Source organism: Taudactylus pleione, unplaced genomic scaffold (genome assembly GCF_031769625.1).
Source record: "Taudactylus pleione unplaced genomic scaffold, aTauple2 ptg001017l, whole genome shotgun sequence".
Lineage (NCBI taxonomy): Eukaryota > Metazoa > Chordata > Amphibia > Anura > Myobatrachidae > Taudactylus > Taudactylus pleione.
The window spans coordinates 2,057,436-2,076,886 of NW_028285418.1; the positions used below are offsets into that span (position 1 = coordinate 2,057,436).

At 45.6% G+C, this 19,451-nt stretch overlaps 1 protein-coding gene across 1 annotated transcript in view; it reads right to left on the reverse strand.

The window, feature by feature from the left end:
• PLCL1 (phospholipase C like 1 (inactive)) overlaps positions 1-19,451 on the reverse strand; it is a 341,707-nt gene that overhangs the window by 150,155 nt on the left and 172,101 nt on the right. The gene's annotated exons all lie outside the window — the stretch shown is intronic.

Sequence of the window (19,451 nt, forward strand, 5' to 3'; positions counted from 1 at the left end):
TGAAGATTATATTCCATGAAAAAAATAAAAAATAAACACAAAAAGCGAAAATTAATTTCTACAGTACAACTTGTTTTGTAGTGGATGTAGCAGTGACTGTCAATCAAAATCCAGATTGATCGAACAAGCATCCAGCCCCATTGTGAGGGATTAATCAGGCATGAAAGTCAAAAATGACATTGGCTATAGCCAAGATATGGAACCAAGGGATGCATCGAGCTTCCTAAACAGCTGAGAAGCAGACAAGGGGAAAAGTTACCTATAGAAACTAATCAGCTCCTAGCTAACATTTATCAAATACATTCTATAAGATGATAGGCAGAGGCTAATTGGTTGCTATGGGAAACTTTTCCACCTCTCCAAGTGACCAAGAAATAAATATTTTCCACGACTGTCTTTACTAAATCCAAGCAAAACTTGCCTTTCACTTGACCACCCTTTCCTAAAATCACCTCTAGTAAGTAAAAAGAACAACACTTGTGTGAGATATATACAGTTCAATAGGAAGCTAGAAAAGCAATAAGAACTCTATTAATGTGCTGAAAATAGTTACAGAGAAATTGCAGTAACCCTAGCCTTTTGGCCTTTGAGTTTTAACCATCAATGTCTCCAGACTTGAATTATTGTGGAATTCAGCAGATCTGTACATATATATTCTCTAAAGCAATCTGAGAACTAATTTGTTTCACGTTATAATGAACATCATGCTAAGAAAGCAACCAGCAATTCAACAAAAGAACGTGAAATTGCTCCATAGAACTACTGTACCACTCTCTGCAGCGAGTTTAGTATAAATACTCTGATCTTGCCTTGGCCTTAAAGTACTCTTGAAGACAGCTATGATGATTAAAAGGTGTTAAAGCCTTCCACAGTACAGTAGTTAAACAATAGAAGAGCACACTTAGAATACCTCCAGTTCTTAAAAAGGTTAAACAACTGATTTACAAACACTCATTGCAAGCAACATCTGTGCGCACTTATAGCCAGTTGCTTTATGCCAAACACAAATAAGCTTAACAGAACTAAATATATTTGACTGTGGGTAATGTATCCTTTTACTATACACAGACTACTCTTCTAGAGCCTGATTCTAGAGCCTGTGTTGCACGCAAGCCTGCTTTGTGGACGCAGCTCACGATTATTAGCAACTGCTCATATGTAGGAGGCTGTATACGCAACTTTGAGGAACTCCGGGTAATTCAGAATCATCCGCATCTCAGCTGCAACGCCACATGCGGCAAACTGGGCGACCACACAAAATGAATAGTGCACTGGGGCGTAAGGTGAGCGTGGAAACCGACTGCGGTCCTTTCCGAGTCGTTTCAGGCCAAATGTGTGTCACCAGTGCCTTAATCATCAAATACCAAAGGACAATTATAACGGAGTAGATGACAATGTTACATGCACATGCTCTATTTTGCAGATATTTTTGGAAATGACTCGCAATTAGCCTGTTTCAGAGGAGGACGCAGCGTCGATGTAGGACACAAGCAGGGCAATTTTTTCAATCTGCCCATGCCTCCCGACACGGGACGCAGAACGAATTTGGATGCAGAGAGAGAGGCAGTTTCTGTAGGTGTTCCTGGGTGGTAACAAGGGGTCGGCTAGCCAGACGTGGGTACGAGGCGGTTAGCAACTGTGCTTTTTACACAGTTACCCTGATGTCAGTGCCCATGTTCAGGCGGGTATTCTGCGCCACCAAAGGGCTCGTGCACTGTTCGGCGAAGCGACCAATGGTGAGTCTTAATGCGCGAAGTGATGGATTAATGCCACAGCCAATGGGCGTCTCTGTAAGAATCTCACTTGCTGCGGCATTAAATTATAGGCACAGTTGCGCCTTGCTTAAAACGTCGCAGCTCAATTAGAGTCCACCTCTGAATGAGGCCCAATGTGTTTTTATATTGGATCCATTTGTAATTTTGGTTAGTTGGGGGAAAAAAAAAAAACCTAAAAAATGCATAGTGTGTTTTTTGCTCTATATCTTATCCTGATTCTTAATATTGCATCTACGTTACCATATTCCACCATCTATAAGGTTCTCATGGGATTAGCATTTGGAAGGCTCAATTTCAAAATAATTATTTTATAAAATTCACAAATAATTTTTGTTTTAAAGGGACTGAATTCATTGCAGTCCTAATATTGGCGGTCGTGATGCTGGTGTCCATAGGGGAAGCAATCGGGAAGCCGATTGCCTATATACCGGCAGCCGGCTTCCCGACTGTCTTATCCCCGGCAAGGGTGAAATGCCAGGCGTCTAGATGTAGACGCCCGCATTTCCCCGACGCCGGGAGACCGGCATCACGATTGTACTGATGCCGGGCGCCGCGAGCGGACAGCCGCGGGGGGGAGGGTTAGGTTTAGGGCTCCCGGGGGGGGACTTAGGGTTAGGCAACCCCCGGGAGGGTTAGGCTAGGGGGAGGGAGGGTTAGGCACCCCCGGGGGGGACTTAGGATTAGGCACCCCCCCGGGGGACTTAGGTTTAGGTAGCGGGGAAGGGGGTGGTTAGGCACTTAGAAGGGGGATTAGGGTTAGGCACTTGGAGGGGATGTTAGGGTTAGGCACCCCTAAGGAGGGTTAGGGGGGTTAGTGGATACTTACCTATCCACAATCGGGATTTCCAGCGCTGTCGGGCTTCCGCTGTGTCGCACTCTGCTCCTGTCGGGCTGCCGCTGACGGGAATCGAACCGCTGGCCATGCGGCCGGCGGTATTTCATACCCATTCCGTCCATAGATGGTCCACATTGGTGGCAATGGCATTGGCGGACATTTATGGCCACGTGTTGTTTTATCCCACTGCATCTGCTCCTTTGGACGGATGTAGTCAAGAGACCGGGGGCGCGAGACCGCCGGTCTCTATGCCAACGCTGAAATCTCGACAAGGGAGTTAAGATAGGCGTCGAAATACAGACGCCTATCTTAATCCCGACGCCGTAATCCAGGAGGACGCGCGCCCGAACTTGTTAAGTCCGGGGCGCCTATCCTGTTAGCGGGTTAAGCATTAGGTTTGGAGGGGAGGTTAGGCACCCCTAGGGGGGAAGGTTAGGGTCAGGAATCACTGGGGAGGGGGTTAGGTTTAGGCACTAAGGGGTGAGGGTTAGGTTTAGGCACGAAGGAGGGGGAATTAGGTTCAGGAACTAACAGGGAGGGTTAGGGTGCGGGATGGGGCGGGTTAGGCTACAAGAAGGGAGGGTTAGTATACTTCCCGACCCCTGTCGGGAAACCAACAATCGGGATGCCGCTGTCGGTATTGTGGTGACAGGAGGGATCCCGATAGCCGACACTACATACCGATTCCCCTGTGGACAGCCCAAATGTTAAACTGTTTCAACTACGCTTTCTCTACATGGGATGCAGAAGTTAAAATGTCAGGTCAACTCTACACTTAGGGCCTGGTTTAGCAGCGGAAGCAATGGCGATTACGGGAGCAGATCGAGTGATTGTTTGCCATCGTGCATGCATATATGCCACACTGCACGTGCGCAGTGATCGCATTGCAATTACGGACACAGAGGAATCCATCATAAAGTGAGTGACAGGCTGCAAGCGTTTGAGGGTGGTGCCTCAGGGTGTTCAGGGAAAAATGAAGGCGTGCCTGTTGGCTTGGACGCTGTTTCATGGGCGTGTATAAAATAGCCAATGTGATTGCATACGCAGCATGAGAACTCTCTATGTGCAACAAGACCTGCAGTGTCAGACCTGGTGTAAACGTTAAGCGTGATGTGCGTCGATGGTACCGATGTTTATGAGGAAGAGCGACATAGGACGGATATGAAAATGCAGCACTGGGCGTCTCTATGCCGGCGGAGATTTGGCAAGCATTAGCATATTTTCGTAGCTGCGTCCCGTGTGAAATCGCAGCTGCGATCGATGTAGCGTCCTCTGCTGGTATGCAGTCGGGAAGCCGGCGGACGTAATCCCGATGGCCGGCTTCCCGACTGCTTTATACCAGCGAGGGTTAAATGACCGGCGTCTACATGGGTGGGAGGGTTAGGTTTAGGGCTCCCGGGGGGGACTTAGGGTTAGTCACCCCCACCGGGAGGTTAGGGTTAGGCCGGGGAAGAGAGGGTTAGGCACCCCCGGGGGGACTTAGGGTTAGGCCCCCCTAAGGAGGGTTAGGGTGTGGGGGGGGGTTAGGTTAGTAAATACTTACCTGGGGACGATCGGGATTTTCACCCATGTCGGGCAGGTGCTGTCGGGATTTGAACTTGCGTCCAGCAGTAATTTATACCAATTCCCCTCTACTGAATCAGGCCCTTACTTCCCTAATGTTTCTCCATCCTTCAATAATTTGAATTTCTAAAATTACTTTGTGTAAACCTGTATACTGCTAGCCGGTTACTAAGACATGGCACACATCGTTGTGTTACTAAACAAACATCACGAGCTTAGGAAGTGGCAATGATATTATTTTGACTTAGATGTGGTGGGTAATAATACTTCTTCCAGCATCCAGCTGTGTACATAGGCTCTTTCCCGTATGAATGATTTGTGTGAGATATATTATCTATTATACAAATGTACTATAAACAGACCTGACTGCCTAATGAAGAAAGGCATGCTAGTAGCAAGTGATAAATAGTCACAGGGACAGAATTTCTCATAGCATATAATACTCGGAGGCTTTTATTTTTATTTTTTTTAATTCCAAACCAGAAGACAAATCCTCCAGGGTAATCACCTCCCGAGCCTAAAATTCTTCTACATCGCTAACCTAAAACAAACATCCAATTAGAAGGCATGTGCTTGGTCATTACGAAATCCACCGGGGTCTGAAATGCTGCAGATTTTCCTGAAGCCCGAATTTCCGGAAATAGATTCCAACCGGTTGTGAGATGCGAGTTTGTCGCACTGTGACCTACATTACACGGCGTCACTGTGACGACTCCCCGAGGGACCGTGCATTGAAGGGATGCAATTATATGCAGTCTGCTTATCACAACAGATTCTCGGCAGTTTCAATTCCAAGATGTTGTGCTAAAGAAGTGTGGCTGGTGGCAGACCGACTCGCCGTCACTATCCTACTAATTATTATTATTGCTGTCATCGATTTGTAAGGCGTCAAGTTTCTCCGCAGCGCCCGGTGGGCACACAGAAAACAGGGACACGCAAGAGAGGCAAAATAAGTGCAGAAGTGAAATTGAGGGTAGGGAGCGCCCTCGTCGTGAGAGAGCTTACAATCTAGTGGGAGACATACTAATCAGTGCAAGTGTGGGCACGCTGAGGAATGAAGGACCGCAATGGCTTGGATAAAACAATATGGCGCTCGCAGGGCAGGAGTGCTTGGTGAGAAACAGGATGCACACCAGAGGGCCTGCGAGTGACAGTCCTGCACTTTACACTACGGCAAGAGTTGATTTTACACAGAGACGTGTCATGGCGGAGCTCTAGAGCGCCTACCTCTTATTTGTGACATCGCACAACTGATAGTGCTCCGTTACTCCCGGCCTCTCGAGTCAAAAATATATTGGTGCATCACCTGGGGTCACAAAATGATGACTGTTTCGGAGGGTAGGAAACCAGGTTCTGCGCTCCTCAGTACTGTAGCCTGAAACATGACCCTCACTCTCCAATTTACCATTTAAACTGGTGAGAAAGATGTTCATGTTTCTAAAACGAGTAGAGCAGATCGGAATAGTTATGTAAAGGGGCACAAACCTGCTGCGTATATATATATATATATATATATATATATAACAGTGGGCCCGATTCAGAGCCGCTCGTAAGCGGCCGCTCGTAAGCGGCCGCTCGTTCGCTCTGAGCGATGTTTGCCCAACTGCGCATGCGTACGGATTGTTATACGCATGCGCGAACCAGTCAGTGCGGTCGAAATTCATGTGCTCGCAAAATAGCGAATGCCTGATAATTTGAGTGACAGAATGAGGCGTATGTGGGTGGTAACAGGGGAAGGTGCTTGAAAACGGGGAGTGGAGATCCGATCGCAGGCGTGCTTAAAGGTCAAAACGGGCGTTTTATGGGTGTGCATAATTAAAACAGCAGCGTCATTGACCACGTCACTGGGTTATTTTATAGCCAGAACTGCTCGCAAGATTGTGGTAGCAAAAACCAACCAGAAGAAGAGCGAGCAGCTCATACCCTGGTCGATGTACTCGATTAATCTAATAAATAGCGGACATGACGTAGGATGCGAGCGGCCAGGGGGTGTAGTTTCCCTAAAAACGACCGCAAGTTTTGTTCGCTCGTTCAGACCTAGAGGCGTGAACAGACCGCAAACAGCGAACGGTTCATTTGAATAGCCACCCCTATTTTCTGGACGAGCGAGCGCTAATTGCGTCTGCCTCTGAATCAGGCCCAGTGTTCATTTGCACCAATATAAAATTGTGTTTTTGCATAGTGACAGTAACTTTCTTCCTCCAGAGTGCATTCTTGGGAGTTGGCAACAGATTTAAACTTTGGAATATAGTATTTACATTCTTGACATACTGCCCTCAGGGTGGCAGACCAGAAGCCAATGTATCAGTAACAATGGGTGGTCTGCATGCTTCGTGCTTCTTATAGCCAGGATAACGGTGCGGCTCCTACCATGTACGTCTGCGGTATAACAATGGAAGTGACACGCTGTAAGTTGTGGAGTGTGCATTCACGCCCGTCTGTCGGTTTAGTCACACCGCCATGGCAATAACTCCACCAACAGCAGCATGATATGGGGGAGGCAGTTATCGCACAGGGCGCCACATGTACAAAGGGCGACCTTGCCAGGGAGTGACCATCTTTACGTCTCAGGGGTGGCTTGTAGAGGAGATATATACGGGGTGATGTATAGTTGAACAAACAACAGTTTCCATAGTATACTCAAAGGTTAGCGGATAGTTCCCCTTCAGTAGATGTACCCTGACGCCACAGGTTACTGTTCCCACTCCAAGTCCATGTGGATAGTAACTGATGGCGTTGGATAGTAACTGATGACGTCAGGGTACATCTACTGAAGGGGAACTATACACAGCCCTAAGGTTAGCGGATAGTTCCCCTTCAGTAGATGCACCCTGACGTCATCAGTTACTATCCAATGCCATCAGTTACTATCCACGTGGACATAGAGTGGGAATAGTAACCTGTGGCGGACGAAGCGAGCCCACGAGGGTACAAATTTCTTCTTTTGGTGGCCTTTAAGGGCATGGAATCGCAATTCCGCCCTCACTCCACATCACTTCCATGTACATCTACTGAAGGGGAACTATACACAGCCATACATAACGTGCGAAGTCGCACTGCGCATGCCTAGGAAACGAGCGTATGCAGATGCAGGAGCGCATTCAGAACGTATCCACACTTACGGAGTGGCATAACAGCGGTGTGAGCGGGCGTTCTTCCGTAGGAAGGCAAGGCTCAGTAAGGGTGTGTCCACGCAAAAACGGCCCATGCAAACGAGCGCCTGTTAGGTGGCGCAGCTTTTATACCTAACATAGGACAGCTGCAAGCACTCGCTGATGACGCCTAGTAGTACACCAGGCGCATTTACCAGCCACACACAGACGGGAGCGTCTTTGCATACAGTATGTGAGAGTACGCTACTCTTCCCGAGCATGTTCTCCGTAATGTACTCAGAGCTCTGCATTTAATCTAAGGATGATCACAGCACTTCACAAAATGATGTCTAATGAACAACTGCATATTCATCATTGCTGTAACATTATGCATTTCATTACAGAGTATTCAAATGAGATAGAGAACTCGATGTGTACGTAGATAGCATTCATCCCATGTGACACAGCCATAATGAACATCTAGGACTGATCACCTTCAGATGGCAAATATAGCTTCTTCGCGGAAAGGAAACGGACGTTAGATCCTGACATACAAATAAATGTTTGCGCTTCGGATTTGGCATTTTTAACCGAAATTCAGTTGTTAAAACGATTTGAAATCACAAAAAGTGGCTTAGTATATAAGCTATAAAATAAACACTTTGCGCATATCAAATCGCGGCTTCAGAGCACAAGACGTTTGTTATGTATACAGTAGGTCAGAAATATGACAGATTATATTCTTCTCTTATAAAGTAATAAAAATGAATAGACTCTGGACAAAAAAGATTTGGTTATATGTTTATATAATATCCCTTTGATATGACAATATCATTAGCTCATATGTTTTATGGGCACATTTGCATAGTTCACAATACAGTTACATGCAAATACAGATATAGTGTATCATGCAAAAGCGGGAACTATACAGCAGTTCTCTTTTTAATTATTGTCAAGACAACATAAAAGGGACAGGGGCACACAAACATCATGACTAATTCTATCTATCTAAATATATATATATATATATATAATATGGTGAGATACTGAGACAGCGCTCAATCCCATTAGTTTCTGAGTATATGCAGTATATGCTGTAGATATGGATAATATAGTCCACTATAGTCCCGTTTTTTTGTGTGGTGGCTGCTGTATGTTCTCCAGGAGAATCAATTGTTGTGTGATCCAGGAAGGTTTATGGAAAACAAAAGGTGAGAACAAGCGCCTATATAGTGTAGTATTATATGAAATATACAGCACACTCTATTTATAATTGGCATGCGTACCGTAATGACCCAGAGCAACAGGCAATAATTATGAGTCCTTATTCGGGCTTCACCAAAGTAGTCCTCTTATATTCCCCAAACGTAGCTTGTTACATCCTCCAAATATGGGATTTAAGGGGAAAGAGGACACTTCTCATAGTGTAGTAAGTTTAAAAAATTTTAATCAAAAATACACACAACACACAAAGAAATGAAGAATTACATTAATAAAGATTCAAATAGGCTTATCTGATAGTAGCTGGTTTCAGAGTTAGGAATACATCCACAGTCCATCCACACTATATAGGCGCTTGTTCTCACCTTTTGTTTTCCATATATATATATATATATATATATATATATATATACATATACATATACATATATATATATATATATATATATACATATACATATATATATACATATATATATATATACATATATATATATATATATATATATATATATACACATATATATATATACACACACACATACACACACACACTAACGTTCAAAAGTTTGGGGTCACACAGACAATTTATTTATCAAATGAGTTGCAAAATGATTAGAACGTATAGTCAAGACATTGGCAAGATTAGAAATAATGATTTTTATTTGAAATAATAATTTTGTCCTTCAAACTTTGCTTTCGTCAAAGAATGCTCCTTTTGCAGCAATTACAGCATTGCAGACCTTTGGCATTCTAGCTGTTAATTTGTTGAGTTAATCTGAATTTCACCCCACGCTTCCTGAAGCACCTCCCACACGTTGGATTGGCTTGATGGGCACTTCTTGCGTACCATACGGTCAAGCTGCTCCCACAACAGCTCAATGGGGTTGAGATCTGCTGACTGCGCTGGCCACTCCATTACAGACAGAATACCAGCTGCCTGCTTCTTCCCTAAATAGTTCTTGCATAATTTGGAGGTGTGTTTTGGTTCATTGTCCTGTTGGAGGAGGAAATTGACTCCAATCAAGCGCTGTCCACAGAGTATGGCATGACGTGGCTGAATTCAGTGATAACCTTCCTTATTCAAAATCCCTTTTACCTTGTACAAATCTCCCACTTTACCAGCACCAAAGCAGCCCCAAAGCAGCCCCAGACCATCACCTTACCTCCACCATGCTTGACAGATGGCATCAGGCACTCTTCCAGCATCTTTTCACTTGTTCTGCGTCTCACAAATGTTCTTCTGTGTGATCCAAACACCTCAAACTTTGATTCATCTGTCCATAACACTTTTTTCCAATCTTCCTCTGTGTTCTTTTGCCCATATGAATCTTTTCCTTTTATTGGCCAGTCTCAGATATGGCTTTTTCATTGCCAATCTATCTAGAAGGCCAGCATCCCAGAGTCGCCTCTTCACTGTAGACGTTGACACTGGCGTTTTTGCGGGTACCATTTAATGAAGCTGCCAATTGAGGGCTTGTCTTCTTGCACAGTTGTGCACCGGGGCATCCCACTTCTCTTTCTACTCCGGTTAGAGCCTTTTTGTGCTGTTCTCTGAAGGGAGTAGTACACACCGTTGTAGGAAATGTTCAGTTTCTTGGCAATATCTCGCAAGGAATAGCATTCATTTATAAGAACAAGAACAGACTGTGGAGTTTCACATGAAAGTTCTCTTTTTCTGGCCATTTGGAGAGTATAAATCGAACCCACAAATGTGACGCTCCAGATACTCAACTAGCTCAAAGGAAGGCCAGTTTTATAGCTTCTCTAACGAGCAAACCCGTTTTCACCTGTGCTAACATAATTGCACAAGGGTTTTCTAGTCATCCATTAGTTTTCTAACACGCTTAGCAAACACAATGTACCTTTAGAACACTAGAGTGATAGTTTACCACATTAACAATGTATAGAGTGTATTTAATGTTATCTTCATTGAAAAGAAACAGTGCTTTTCTTTCAAAAATAAGGACATTTCTAAGTAACCCCAAACTTTGGAACAGTGTGTGTATGTATATATATATATATATATATATATACATACACACATATATACACACACACATACATACACTAATATAATAAGAACATCGTATCTGTCTGTTTCAAGTTGGCTTAAAAACTACTGAACCGACTGAAAACTGCATCATTTTGTGGTGTATAATACCCCTTTTACACCAACCGAATAACCCGGGTTATTGCCGGGTCGACCCGGGTCGATGCTCTGTGTGAACGAACGGCTCCCAGAAAAATCTTACTCGGGTTGAGAGCAGGGTTGGACACGGGTTGTTCCCGTGTCATGCGGCAGTGTGAACGGGTGCTACCCTGCTTATTTGACCTGGCTAGCTCTGAAATATGCTGATTGGAGCTTCTGGGGCACTGGCAGATGATGTAATTTGTCAGTGCCCTGCAGAGAGATGCACATGAAGCCATCGCTTGCCTGCCTAACCTCCTGCACCACAGCAGCTTGACCAGCAGCCACAAGCGCAGGCACACAGCCTGCCACAGCCAGAACAGCACCCTGCACCACAGCCTGACCAGCAGCCACAAACACAGCCTGCCACAGCCAGAACAGCAACCTGCACCACAGCCTGACCAGCAGCCACAAACACAGGCTACTATACAGCCTGCCACAGCCAGAACAGCAGCCTGCACCACAGCCTGACCAGCAGCCACAAACACAGCCTGCCACAGCCAGAACAGCAACCTGCACCACAGCCTGACCAGCAGCCACAAACACAGCCTGATACACAGCATCATCCACAGCCACAGCCAGAACAGCAACCTGCACCACAGCCTGACCAGCAGTCACAAACACAGGCAAGCCATCATTAGGCTGAAAAATCTAAACAAACCCATCAGAGAGATAGCAAAAACTTGAGGTGTGGCCAAATCAACTGTTTGGAACATTCTTAAAAAGAAAGAACGCAACGGAGAGCTCAGCAACACCAAAAGACCCGGAAGACCACGGAAAACAACTGCGGTGGATGACAGAAGAATTATTTCCCTGGTGAAGAAAAACCCCTTCACAACAGTTGGCCAAATCATGAACACTCTCCAGGAGGTAGGTGTATATGTGTCAAAGTCAACAATCAAGAGAAGACTTCACAAGAGTGAATATAGAGGGTTCACCACAAGATGTAAACCATTGGTGAGCCACAAAAACAGGAAGACCAGATTAGAGTTTGCCAAACAACATCTAAAAAAGCCATTACAGTTCTGGAACAACATCCTATGGACAGATGAGACAAAGATCAACTTGTACCAGAGTGATTGGAAAAGAAGAGTATTTAGAAGGAAAGGAACTGCTCATGATCCAATACATACCAACTCATCAGTGAAGCATGGTGGTGGTAGTGTCATGGAGTGGACATGTATGGCTGCCAATGGAACTGGTTCCCTTGTATTTATTGATGATGTGACTGCTGACAAAAGCAGCAGAATGAATTCTGAAGTGTTTCGGGCAATATTATATGCTCATATTCAGTCAAATGCTTCAGAACTCATTGGACGGCGCTTCACAGTGCAGATGGACAATGACCCGAAGCATACTGCAAAAGCAACCAAAGAGTTTTTAAGGCTAAAAAGTGGAATGTTATGCAATGGCCAAGTCAATCCCCTGACCTGAATCCGATTGAGCATGCATTTCACTTGATGAAGACAAAACTGAAGGGAAAATGCCCCAAGAACAAGCAGGAACTGAAGACATTTGCAGTAGAGGCCTGGCAGAGCATCACCAGGGATGAAACCCAGCGTCTGGTGATGTCTATGCGTTCCAGACTTCAGGCTGTAATTGCCTGCACAGGATTTGCAACAAAGTATTAAAAAGTGAAAATTAGATTTAGGATTGTTTAGCTTGTCCCATTACTTTTGGCCCCTTAAAAAGTGGGAGGCACATATAGAAACCGTTGTAATTCCTACACCGTTCACCTGATTTGGATGTAATTACCCTCAAATTAAATCTGAAAGCCTGCAGTTAAAGCACTTGTTTGTTTCATTTCAAAGCCATTGTGGTGGTGAATAGAGGCCAAAATATGAAAATTCTGTCAATGTCCCAATATTTATGCACCTGACTGTGTGTGTATATATATATATATATATATATATATATATATATATACACACACATACAGTATATATATTTGTTTACCTAGTATAACAGCTAGTATATAATATATATTAGTTTACCTAGATGCACTTTGAGGTTAGATTTACAATGGTGGATTTATCTTATTATCATTTCCCTCGTTGACTGTATTCGTCACAGGAGGGAATTGAAAGCCCCAATTTATTCATGGTATAGTTAATTTTTACGTATATGTGGTTTTTCTTTTTTTTATGGCACTGCCGGGTTCACGTTAACAGCTACAACAACTAAAGCATAAGATCCATCCTCCTCTCTTGTTTCTGTACGTTAGATCTTGTGTTTATCTGGGAATGAATTAAAGACTGATGGGCAACGCACAGCACAGCAGCCTGTAAGTGGCTCATTACTGCCAGTGACTTTTCCAGGCCGGTGACTGTGTGGCCACAACAGAGGCGGAAATGAGGACTGACTGACAAATAGGCCACTTATCCTGTCCCCGTGTCTGCAGGAACACCTGCCTGCTGGCAGCCTTTCACAAGATGTTACCTTTCCAGGGGCTGACAAGCAGCTGTCATCTTGCCCTTTATCACTCAGAAGAAAAGCGCTGCATGTGCGGCTCAGGTTGGGAAGAAAAGACAGATTGTGTCTATAGGATGATCGTGGCAGAAGAAATCAGGGCGTAATAAATCCTCATTGTTACGAGCACTTATCACCTTAGAGACCCTTCTCTATTTACCCCTATTAGGCGCTAGCGGGGGCTGACTGCCCTGATATTATTTACTGCTCTCTGCTGCAGGGGTGCTGGATTATATAGATAGACAGTAACTAGGTAGACAATGTCTAGATAGACACCAGATGTTAGACAGTCAATAGGTTGACTGGGACAAAAGGTCGACAGGGACAAAAGGTTGACACAATAAAGGTCGCCATGTAAGAAGGATGACAGGTACAGATGGTCGACCGGGCCAAAGATCGACATGAAAATGGTTGACACAAAAATGATCGACAACTGAATAGGCACTTACCCCGACGGTTAGGGTTAGGCACCAGGTGGGAGGGTTAGGCACTAGAAGAGATGGTTATGGTTAGGCACCAGGAGGGATGGTTAGGCACTAGAAGAGACGGTTAGGGTTAGGCACCAGGTGGGAGGGTTAGGCACTAGAAGAGATGGTTAGGGTTAGGCACCAGGAGGGAGTGTTAGGCACTAGAAGAGATGGTTAGGGTTAGGCACCAGGAAGGAGAGTTAGGTACTAGAAGAGATGGTTAGGGTTAGGAGGAAGGGTTAGGCACCAGGAGGGAGTGTTAGGCACTAGAAGAGATGGTTAGGGTTAGGCACTAGAAGAGAAGGTTAGAGTTAGGCACCAGGAGGGAGTGTTAGGCACTAGAAGAGATGGTTAGGGTTAGGCACGTTAGGCACTAGAAGAGATGGTTAGGGTTAGGCAACAGGAGGGAGGGTTAGGCACCAGGTGGGAGGGTTAGGCAATAGAAGAGATGGTTAGGGTTAGGCACCAGGAGGGAGGGTTAGGCACCAGGTGGGAGGGTTAGGCACTAGAAGAGATGGTTAGGGTTAGGCACCAGGAGGGAGGGTTAGGCATCAGGTGGGAGGGTTAGGCGCTAGAAGAGATGGTTAGGGTTAGGCACCAGGAGGGAGTGTTAGGCACTAGAAGAGATGGTTAGGGTTAGGCACCAGGAAGGAGGGTTAGGCACTAGAATAGATGGTTAGGTTTAGGCACCAGGAGGGAGGGTTAGGCACCAGAAGAGATGGTTAGGGTTAGGCACCAGGAGGGAGTGTTATGCACTAGAAGAGATGGTTAGGGTTAGGCACCAGGAGGGAGTGTTAGGCACTAGAAGAGATGGTTAGGGTTAGGCACCAGGAAGGAGAGTTAGGCACTAGAAGAGATGGTTAGGGTTAGGCACCAGGAGGGATGGTTAGGCACCAGGAGGGAGTGTTAGGCACTAGAAGAGATGGTTAGGTTTAGGCACCAGGAGGGAGGGTTAGGCACCAGAAGAGATGGTTAGGGTTAGGCACCAGGAGGGAGTGTTATGCACTAGAAGAGATGGTTAGGGTTAGGCACCAGGAAGGAGGGCTAGGCACTAGAAGAGATGGTTAGGGTTAGGCACCAGGAGGGAGGTTTAGGCACCAGGTGGGAGGGTTAGGCACTAGAAGAGATGGTTAGGGTTAGGCACCAGGAGGGAGGGTTAGGCCCCAGGAGGGAGGGTTATGCGCTAGAAGAGATGATTAGGGTTAGACACCCGGAGGGAGGGTTAGGCACTAGAAGAGATGGTTAGGGTTAGGTACCAGGAGGGAGGGTTAGGCTCTAGAAGAGATGGTTAGGGTTAGGCACCAGGAGGGAGGGTTAGGCGCTAGAACAGATGGTTAGGGTCAAGCACCTACCCTGACGGTTAGGGACCAAGCAGAGGGTTAGGGCTAAGATCAGGGCTAAATAAAAAATTATGTGTCGACCATTTGTACCGGTCGACCTTCTTACATGTTGACATTTAGTGTGTCGACCTTTTGACCCTGGCGACCTTTTGTCCTAGTTAACCCACTGACTGCCTAACATCTTGTGTCTACATAGACATTGTCTACCTTTTTACTGTCTACCTGTTAATCCACACCCCTGCTGCAGGACCCCCCTTTGGTGGATGGTTCAAACAGGGCAGGAAACTGTGTAACAAGCTCTGTCCTCCCCACAGCTAGATTGATTCCCTAGGATGTGACTGACAGGGGTTCCTAGGCGCAGGAACCCACCATGACTAAAGATGGTCGTCTTCTTCTTATTATTATTATGTGCAATAAATAAAATAATAAACAGGAAAACCTAGTATTTGCATTTATACAGGTAAGTGGGAGCTGCACATAATTAGGTTAACAAAAACATGAAACTTTCATATTAACAGCGCCACCTAGAGGGTCAACATAACAAATGAGAACGCTGCTTTTAAAAATAAGAGAGGATCAGCCACCTGCTTATACTGCACAGCACATGTAGGACTGATTTATGGCCAGTTACATTGACTTTCATGAGCTCTACAATCACAGCTTTTAGCAAAATGAGACGTACACTGCTATATACACTGAGAGCAGAGGAGACACAGGAGTTCTCTTTCTTTAAGCCATTATACACAGTATAAATCTACAGTCTCTTATTAAATGTCCATTTTACATTGCACTTCTGCTAAAAGCATAGCTAGGGTGGTCCAAGGGCTTATCCATGCGTGACCAAGGTGTACTGTCAAACTGCTAAATAATGAGAAAGTTTCCTGGAAGAGCACAGTAAATACCCAATCACAAATCTAAAGCGCACTGCACTCAAATAAGTACTGTAACAGTTGGAGTATAATAGAGGTTCTCGATTACTTTGCAAGTCAGGGCCATAACTAGGGGTGCGGGAACGGCGCACAGGGCCCTGGGGGGGCGCTGCACCATGGCACCTGCATGTGGCTTGCCTGGCACGGCACCCTGCAGTCAGTAGTAATGCTGCAGAGCCGTTCAGAAAACAATTAGGAGGACTATACCCCTTTCAGACCGATGAACCGGAAAATATATGGGTTTATCAACACGTGAATTTCCCGGGTCTCAGTCCTCGACCCTGGTACACAGCAGGGTCGTGGACCTGGGACTTCGATCCGGGTCATTTGCATTCACACACAGACTAGACCCGGGTCGTTTGCATTCACACACAGTGGCGGACCTAGAGAGTGGTGGGCCCAGGTGCAAGAATATGCTTTGGGCCCCCTATGCAGTGCCCCCAGAAGTGGTCCCCCTTATGCAGTGCCCCCAGTAATAGTCACCCCTATGCATTGCCCCCAGTAGTGGTCCCCCCCTATGCAGTACCCCCAGTTGTAACCCCCCCTATGCAGTGCCCCCAGTAGTAGTCCCCCCAGTTGTAACCACCCTATGCAGTGACCCCAGTAGTAATCCCCCTGCACAGTTCCCCCAGTAGTAATCCCCCTATGCAGTGATCCCAGTAATCCCCCTATGCAGTTACCTCAGTAGTAATCCCCCTAAGCAATTCCCCCAGTAGTAATCCCCATATGCAGTTCCCCCAGTAGTAATCCCCATTCCCCAGTTGTAGTCCCCCCTATGTAGTGCCCCCAGTAGTAATCCCCCCTATGCAGTGCCCCCATTAGTAGCCCCCCTATGCAGTGCTCCCAGTAGTACTCCCCCCTATGCAGTGCCCCCAATAGTAGCCCCCTATGCAGTGCCCTCAGTAGTAGCCCCCCTATACAGTGACCCCAGTAGTAGCCAGCCCCCTATACAGTGACCCCAGTAGTGGCCAGCCCCCTATACAGTGACCCCAGTAGTGGCCAGCCCCCCATACAATGCCCCCAGTAGTGGCCCCCTATACAGTGGCCATAGTAGCACCCCCCACCCTATAAAGTGCCCCCAGTAGCTCATATGCTGTGCCAATGCCCCCATAGTAGCACCCCCTCCCCTTATGCTGTGCAAGTGCCCCCTTACACAAACAAACAAAAAAACACTCAACTTACCTGATCCCCGATCCTGCCGACGACCGCCGCTGTCCGGACGCTCCACCCGGCCTGCTCTCGCTCTGCACCATGGGATGAGAGAGATGTCATGACGTGACGTCTCTCCCATCACCCGCTGCAGAGGGAGCCGGAAGATGGAGCTCATGAGTGAGCTCCAGCCGGCTCCCTCCGTGGACGACGCAGCAGCTAATGAGAGTCTGTCTGACTCTCATCGCTGGCGGCTGTGTGTTTGTAAATTGTGTAGGGCAGACCGCTCTCACTGCGGTCTGCCCTACACGTGTGGGGCCCGGGGGACTAGCGTCGGGTGCAGGGGCCCATAGCGGGCCCCGATGCAATGCACCGGCTGCACCGCCGCTAGTTCCGCCCCTGCACACAGACTAGACCGATGCGCGTTCACGGCAAGAAACACGGTTTTTGCACTGTGTGAAAGGGCTATTACAGTAGCCTATTCTCAACAGTTTGCTGGGACTAATTCCGAGTTGGGAGTAAAGCAAAAACCAAAAACATGTAACAGTGCATCTTGGCCAAAGCATGTTGCACTGCAGGCGGGGCAAATGTAAAGGGGCAGATTCTCAGTCGCATGCAAAATGGCTGTAGTTGGTAGGGGTGAGTTCAAACTCAAATCTAAATTGCAATGTACAAATAAAGATGTACAGTATGTGTGGGCTATGCAAACATAATAAATGTATTTACCCCCCATGTATTGCAGCATGGTTTGTCCAGGTGCAAACTTAGGGGCATCAACCAATCAGATTCCAGGTATTATCTTCTAGAAGGTGGTAGATAAATGAGGAGTAGAATCTGATTGGTTGCTATGGGTAAAAATCACTTCTTAAGTAGATCTCCCAACTTAGCAAATTTACCCCTTACTGTTTTTTTTTTTTTTAACTTTACTTCCAACTCAAACTCAAACCTTTAAAGTATTTTGCATTTGCCTTATTAATAAACACAAGAGTACAAAGTAAACATAACTTTGAATCCTATTGGGAGTAATGCTCTATAAATAACATTAATATGATAATGATGTATTTTCAAATCCACTTCTGCTGTGACAAGATTGCATTAGTAATAAAAGTCCCATTTAGAATAAGAAATACACCCTTGCATCGTTCATCCGGTATTTTCTTGGCCGCAGTAGATTTATAGAACATATAAAGAGTGGGGTTTTACGGCTTCATACTGTTTATGCATTCCACTGTGACAATGCTGATGTTATGAGCCATATAGCGTCATTACAGTGTTACAAGGAACCCAGAGGAATGAATGGCTTTGTCAGCTCAAGAAACATAACTGCCAATATTACTGAAAATATCTCTAGTTTAATGGAAGTAGCGTTACCCAGCAAGGATTCAGCAGAAACATGGCAATTTGTAAAGATATAAAAAGAAATGCTTTCTCCTCAAAATTGACGCTGATACTGCTGTGTGACCTCACTAGGTGCATCTGTCAAATTCATTATTGTATGTGCAACTTAAAGTTCCTTGATGCATTGTTCCCCATGCAGAATTATCAGCAATTTTTTCTTAGAACAAGGCCAATCCCAGGTATTTCGGGATTTAGCTATTTTCAATCCCGAATCCCGGATTGAAAAAACGGACTGGGATTGGCCTCCCTACACATGAGTTATGCCAGTCAAACGTCACAGACACTTCTGGGAGGGTCCTGCGCTCTGGATTTGAACCCTAGTATGTTAGGGGCCTACCCTAAAGAGGTTACCTGGATATGGTGGGTAGGCCCATAACCTTGGCCATGATTATGCTAAAACCTCTATTCATTGCAAAATTGTATTGCATTTATATATTATCAATAATTTGGAGTTGTGCACCTGAGATTTGTCTGTTTCTCTGCCTGCAATTAGTCTCATCAGGTAGCACCTACCATTATATATATTCAGGTTGTGCAGTCCAGGAATCTTTCCCATATACTCCATTTAATGTGCTTTATTGCACACTTGAGGGAAAGGAGACACCCTCAGTCTGGATTAGCACCCTTCCTTATTGGTTTGAAAGCAAGGAGTCTGGTATAGTATATGCACACTAGTATTAGGCACAATTCTAGGTAAGTCCTACAAGTTATATACTGTAGTGCAACTTTGGTTCATTTTTGGGGCGTGGGTCCCCCTGGATTGCTTTGGTTGATCTGCTTCAGGGCACAGCATTATAACACATTATTCTTTTATAACACATTTAACCCTTCACTGTTTGTTTATTATACATGTATTTCACTTTTTTATTTTCATTCTTTATATGCAGCTGTGGCTGCTCTTAACTATCTCTTTACACTGCACTTTTCTTACTATGGCGGTGCCCTGGGGCAACTTAGCTGGGCCAGTTTGGGGGGTTCCTGCACTCTGGATTTGAACCCTAGTATGTTAGGGACCTACCCTA